The 6,614-nt window shown below is 32.3% G+C and overlaps 1 long non-coding RNA gene across 1 annotated transcript; it reads right to left on the minus strand.

Moving 5' to 3' along the window:
- Window positions 1–2,409: 2,409 nt before the first annotated feature.
- Window positions 2,410–6,131, minus strand: LOC133800744 (uncharacterized). The gene is made up of 3 exons (XR_009876591.1): window positions 6,074–6,131; window positions 3,381–3,498; window positions 2,410–3,158 (listed from the first exon to the last, which is right to left on the minus strand). It is a non-coding gene; the product is annotated as an uncharacterized LOC133800744 (long non-coding RNA).
- Between the last annotated feature and the right edge of the window lie 483 nt (window positions 6,132–6,614).

A 6,614-nucleotide genomic window follows, 5' to 3' on the forward strand; every position in this document is an offset into this window, starting at 1 on the left:
ACTTTATGAGAAATGGATTTGATTAGATACTGAGTTTGTGTTTCATTTTTCAGTGATTTTCTTCCATTAGTGGTTTGACACTATTTTTGGTTACAACATAGAACACTAAGCAAGTGCCTCGATTATCAATTTTTTACTGCGTTATATATATAAGCAGTTTTCTTTCACTCATATAACAATCTGATTTAGTTCATCTATTCGAATAATGAATAAAAAAATGAAGATATTTTCTCCATTCAGTCCACCCTTTTCCTAGAAAGAAAGAACTAAAGAGGAAAAAATAGAGAACAATTTATGTCTTAACGAATCACACGTAGAGATATTGATAACACACATAAAGTTAATGGTATTTCATAACTAATTGATTGAGCAGCAGCTCGTAGACCACCTAAAAAAGAATATTTATTATTTGACCCGTATCCTGACATAAGAAGGCCTATGGGAAACTATCTGTTGAAAGAGGACACAAGATAAAGTCAAAATTTATGGGAACTGATTACGAGAGCTAAGTTAAACATGTTTGCATGGGCTAATATGCTCTCATATAAATGTACTTTATGGGAGATCACATATGATTTCCCAAACATTGTATTTCATTAACTATTAATACAAAGTTGTTTCTTTTTTAAAAAAAGTACGCTTGCATGGGCTATATACATGCCTTGTGCTAAATCTTGAACAATAAGTCGCACTTTTCAAAACAAAAAAATACATATATACATAAGAAACAAATAAACTAACACCTGAATCTGCCCAATAATCAGATTGCTAAGAATGATAATATCGTGCCATAGAAATGGCCTAGTGGTAATACATTAGTCCTCACAAGAGGAGGTCCCAAGTTCAAATCCACCCTCCCCAAGTCAAAAAGAAAAAAAAAAGAATGATGATATCCAGTTCACTCACACAAACAATAGAATTGAGACTTGATACCAACTCAAAGACAGCTTTTGTTACAAAGAAAAAATACTTATAAAAACAGAAGACAAGGCATCATCAAGAGAGGACCATGCAATAAAGTTTATACAGCATGCTTTCAGCTCAAAAAAATACAAAGAAGAAGAACACTTTTGAACTATCCCTAAGTAAGAAGCCCACAAGAACCAAACATAAAGTTGATCCTAATTTTAAGTTTTCCACGAAGTCATTTCTACTCATTATGGTAAAACTCCTTCCAGATCTCAACTTAAATCTCACATTTGGCCAGTACAACTCACACGCAAAACAAATTAGATACAGAATTCTTGTCTCATATACAGGACAAACAATCAAAAGTTTTAAGACAATAATGCCTCTTAGGTTTACATGTCACTACAATTTTACAAGTCTAAGAGAACAACAAACAACAACAATCAAAGAATTGAACAAAAATTAGTTTTGTAGTACATATTTGAAGAGAAGTTCAATATTACATGACAAAGAAATAAATAAAAAGAAAAAATACTCAATGAATCGCCTAAAAGAACATTATGTCCAACACAACCCTACAACAAAACATGAGCTTATGTGAAGTGTGAACTATGTCTAAAACAACATCTAAAAGATTACACTTTTTCCTCTCTTTTTCGGGGGAAACCTGTTAAAGCTATGAAGCATCAATAAAATTCTAAAGCTGACAGGTGAAAGTCCGAAAAGTTCATATGCAAAAAAAATATAGGTCATATCACAAAATCATACCTCAAAAGGTGCAAGACCAGGCAGCCCATCCAAATTCAGCACTAAAAATCCCTTTATCAATCTGAACAGAGGCTCTGGAGCAGAATAGCTAATCATAGAAATAACAGAGCATATCAATCTCATTTCATTTTTGTTTGATCGGTGGACCAATATATTTTTATATGTTATGTATGTTTCAATATTATGATTAATGATTTTCTTTGATCAGTACACTCTTTATTAGAACTAATTATTGATTATAGTGGTTAGTCTAAGCAAAACCTAAAGATGTCAAACTTTGACCAACTATGCCTGAACTCCGAAGAAAAAAAACATGACCCAAATGATAGCCAATACTATTATACTATTGGACATATAACAACAACACACCTGCATGAATTAAAAAAGAAAATAATATATTAAATATATAGTAATACAAATCTAAGCACTTATACTTGTAAGCAACAATAGACCTTTTTACAATAGAAGTAATGAATTAAAGAGGAAATGGATGCATTCAAAAGAGTTTCAAAGATACAACATTTATAAATAAACTTTTACCTTAACTAAAGAATTTGCGTGTGTATCAAAAAAGCTAATTCAAGAAAACACTAACAAGTCAAACCATATACCAGCAGTAATTGGAAATGTTGCTAGACTTTTATCTCCAATTAAAGTATAATTTTGACTTTGCATAATGAAACTAATGTGAAAAAATATTGTTCAGGATTGGTGTCTCATCTAAAGTGCACATTAATTATTTAACAAATCAAAGTAATAATCAACAAAAATATCAAAGAAGAGAGAAAACAAAATAAAATCGCCCAAAAGAAATCTAAAAGGGTACAAGAAAAAGGATAAACCTAAAAAATGAGAGAGACAAGATGCGACTCACGATAGAAGTTGTAGCGATGATAAGGTGAGACGACTGATATGGTGATATGGCTCCTAAATATTTATATATATAAAGAAATTAACCTTTGAGCCAAAAAGCTATATAATTAACCATATTACAGAGAAACATATAGTAATTTCCTTCAGCTTCTCACATTAAATTATCACGTTATTGCTTGTTTTTCTAAATCCAAACAAGTTGCTTTTGATGAACAACCATCCAGCTTTAAATAACAAAATAATGTTAATAGCAATCTATGAAAACACATAGAGATTAATTTATATGCGTTCATCTATATAAACAAAAATGGACAGAGATATAATTATACCAATTGGAAAATTTTAATAAACATAATAATGATCAAAGCCTTATCCACTGTTTATGTATAGACGATTAGAATAAAAAAGAAAGAAAAAAAATGACTCAAACATAAAAAAATAAGAAAAGAAAAAGTACCCAATTAAATAGTCTGGCACACTCAGCAAAGACTTCACCACAATGATCATAAGCTTCATTCAAGAGATCCTAATTGGCAGTTCCATCAGTTTGGATGGTTGGTGGATTCAAGGTCAACACTTCTCTCTTTGGGTTTCCTCTGCTCTCTAATCTACAAAAAGAAAACAAAATAATAATATTTCAGATTAAATAGGTGAATACAAAACCAACCTAAGAAAATTATCTTAATTTCTCTAAATATATATATATGTGCATGTGCTTACAAATTCATATGGATATATGCTTGAAAATTATACAATATAACAAATAGGTTCAATCTATGAAAAACAATTTCCGCAACTAAAAAAATACGATGTCGAAACCATTATCTTACCACTCTGCGTCCATGGCAAAGAATAAAAAACTGTATTCTATACGACAAGGCTACAAGGTTCTTCCCTCTTCTCTTCTCGCACTCTCTTTTGTCTGTTTCACTCAGCTCTCTTCCTCTTCTAAACTGAGAGGAGAACATATTCATATTTTATTAATCAATTGTCCTCTAAATTTAATTAAACTCTACAAAAAGTTGAAGAGAAAAACAAAAAGAAAACCTCATGATTAAAGGCACTGAAAATTTCATGGTTCTGAGAAGATAATATATACATATATATATAGACTGATCTCTGTTTCTTGGTGGGGGTTAGAATTTGGCCATACAAGTTGAAACTCTGCATGACATGAAAACTAATATTTATTTTGGAGATAAAAACAATAAAAGGGTCACGAGGGGATATGGATACCACGAAAAGAACTTAAATATATATGCAACATTTTATGATAATGATATATAATGAAGTATAAACAGAAAAGATAGCTGTTTATATTTGTGGTGAATCAATGAGGACAGGCTTTGTCTTTCGTGTCTTAGAATGACATATCTCTATCCTTCTAGATTAGATACATATATGATTACATATAACTTTTTTCTCGCTAGCTTCACATATATGATAATAGATTAGTTATGGCAGAGTTTTGAACATCCAACAGATACATTTCTAACTGGTATGAAGTTGGGATTGTTTAACATTGGAGCAAGTCAGTCGAGGGTGCAGTTTCTTTTGTCATGGCTAGTCCTGATGATCCAGATAAAGGTTCTATTTTTTTTAGGCTTTGACAGAGAAAACAAAATTGAGGAAATCGAGTAATGTCACTCCCTACTCATATACATATATAGGTATATATATAACTACTGTAATGAAATTGAATAGATCAATGATATGATTCATTCTTATTGTTAATGAAATTATTGTTTACTTTGCAATTTATTTTAATTGTTATATTACGATCTTGTTTATACAATTTGATTGTATTGGTCTCCAATATGTTGGTTGATTGGCCTTGAACTACTTTCACTTTCTTTTTTTGTTGGTTTTACAATCCATGATAATAAGAATTCTGTCTGCAATAACTACTTGTTTAAAAGTAGACAGATGTCTAGTCTATGACTGGCTTCTTAGGTTGTAAAATTTGGCTGATATCATCTTTTTTATTACTTTACCATAGGATGATGTATTGTTGTTTCTTATAACATTGGTGGTGTTGACTTGCTCACTGTTGTGTTCTATTCTCCTTCAAGATGACATTGGAGGTGTGGTGTCCAACTTCTTAATGACAATAAAAGAGTAATTATTCATTGTTGCTATGGATTTGATTGGATTGAATTGGATGGTCTTACCTATGTATGTCAATAAACACAACAATTTTCTGTGTTTTGCTCTTCATTTTGTTCAGCTCATAACAAACTAAACTAGGCCTTTTAAAAGTCAAATGAAAAAGAAAAGGAAAAGGAAGATTTGATTTGAACTTATCTTTTGAATGTCCTCAATGTCAAGTCTAAGGCCGCAAAGAATAATTTTCAAGTGAAAAGAATGATCTAAATGTGTTTGGTACAATAATGATCCAAATGAGTAAACTGTTTGATGAGGACACCAAGAGTAAAGATCCAAGTCAAGATCCAGTTGGTCCAGTGACGAGGGCACGAGCCAAGAGATTCAAGGAAGAACTTAACAGCCTAGTCCACAAAGTCCTAAAACAAGAGGAGACCGTGGTCAACATTGAAGGAGAACAAAGACTTGTCTTACTCATCAAAGTTGACTGAGTTTAGGAGCTTCATGAGTCATTTTAATTTATTTACGTTATTGTTGTTACTTGGTCTTTCTTTATCATGTAAAAGTCAAACACTTGACTTGTGTGAGCTGAAGAGTTGTGTGAGCCGAAAGGTCTTGTTTTGTGAGCTGAAGAGTTGTGTGAGCCGAAAGGTCTTGTTTATGGTGCTTTCATTAGGAAGACCAAGGGTCTTGTTTTCATGTAATTTTCGTCCTTATAAGGACTGCCAAAACAATGTGAAAAGGCAGATTATGTTGAATGAAATTGTGAGTTTATTTCTTCTTGAGTTCTTGAAGAAACTTTTGAACTTATCAAGGAGATTCCTTGTGGCGTTCATCCTGACTTATCAAACGGATTCCATCCCCGTTTGTGGCGTCTTCCTCATACCAAGGTTCGTGCTTGGCTAAGCATTGGGTCGCGGTTCCATTCCAATCTCGTATGTTCTTGGTGGCTGTTCCATATTTGGTGTCGGGTTTCATCACAATGTTGGTGTGGTTCGTATCACTGTTCTAGTTGGGTGTGCCTCATTATAGCAGAATCTCAGACCTTAAACTTCAAAGAATATGGAAAATTGGTTATTAATCTAGTAATGAAGGATGTGGAACTCGACTATGACAAAAATGACTAGAACTAACCTAAGGGAACAAGCAAGCACTAGTAGTAGTAGTAGTGACTTCCTCAATCTACTAGACCATATAATTAATGCTTCTAGACCACAACTCTAGCCATTTATTTTATTTTAGGAAGAAGTATCAATTTGATTGCAGTGACTATTTTCCCTTCTATATTTTCTTCCATTTTAGCTATACTAATCCTGGTTTATTACAATTTCTTACCTCAGGGAATAGGAACAAAAGGAAAAATATTACATAAAATCTAAATATTATTCTCAAATACAAAACTCATGATGATGGGAAATACCTAGCTACTAACTAAATTTTGAGTGAAGCCACCTGTCAAAGTGGTTGAGCAGCTGTCCTGATGAGGACACCAAGACTAAAAATCCAAGTCAAGTTCCAGTTGATCCAAGTCAAGAGGGGAGGAATGATGAGGACACCAGTTTAGGAGCTTGATCAATATTTAGCTTCCTGTAATGAGTCTTTTTATTTTTAATCACGTTTTTTATTTAGTCTTTGTTTATTTTGTGATAAGTCAAACATTTGACTTGTGTGAGTCCAATAGTCCTTTTGTCTTTAATTTTTGGTTTTCATTAGGAAGACAAAAAACTTGTCTTTAATTTCGGTTTTCATGAGGAAGACAAAAGGCTTGTCTTTAATTTCAGTTTTCATTAGGAAGACAAAGGGGCTGTCCTTAATTTTTCGGTTTCATTAGGAAGACAAAGGGGCTTGTCTTGATGTAATTTTCGGCTATATAAGGCCTTGAAAACATTTGGAAAAATCAGAGGATGTTGAATGAAATTGTCAGTTTATTTCTTCTTGAGTTCTTGAAGAAACTTTTGAAC

This window comes from Humulus lupulus, chromosome 9 (assembly GCF_963169125.1).
Source record: "Humulus lupulus chromosome 9, drHumLupu1.1, whole genome shotgun sequence".
Taxonomy (NCBI): Eukaryota; Viridiplantae; Streptophyta; class Magnoliopsida; order Rosales; family Cannabaceae; genus Humulus; species Humulus lupulus.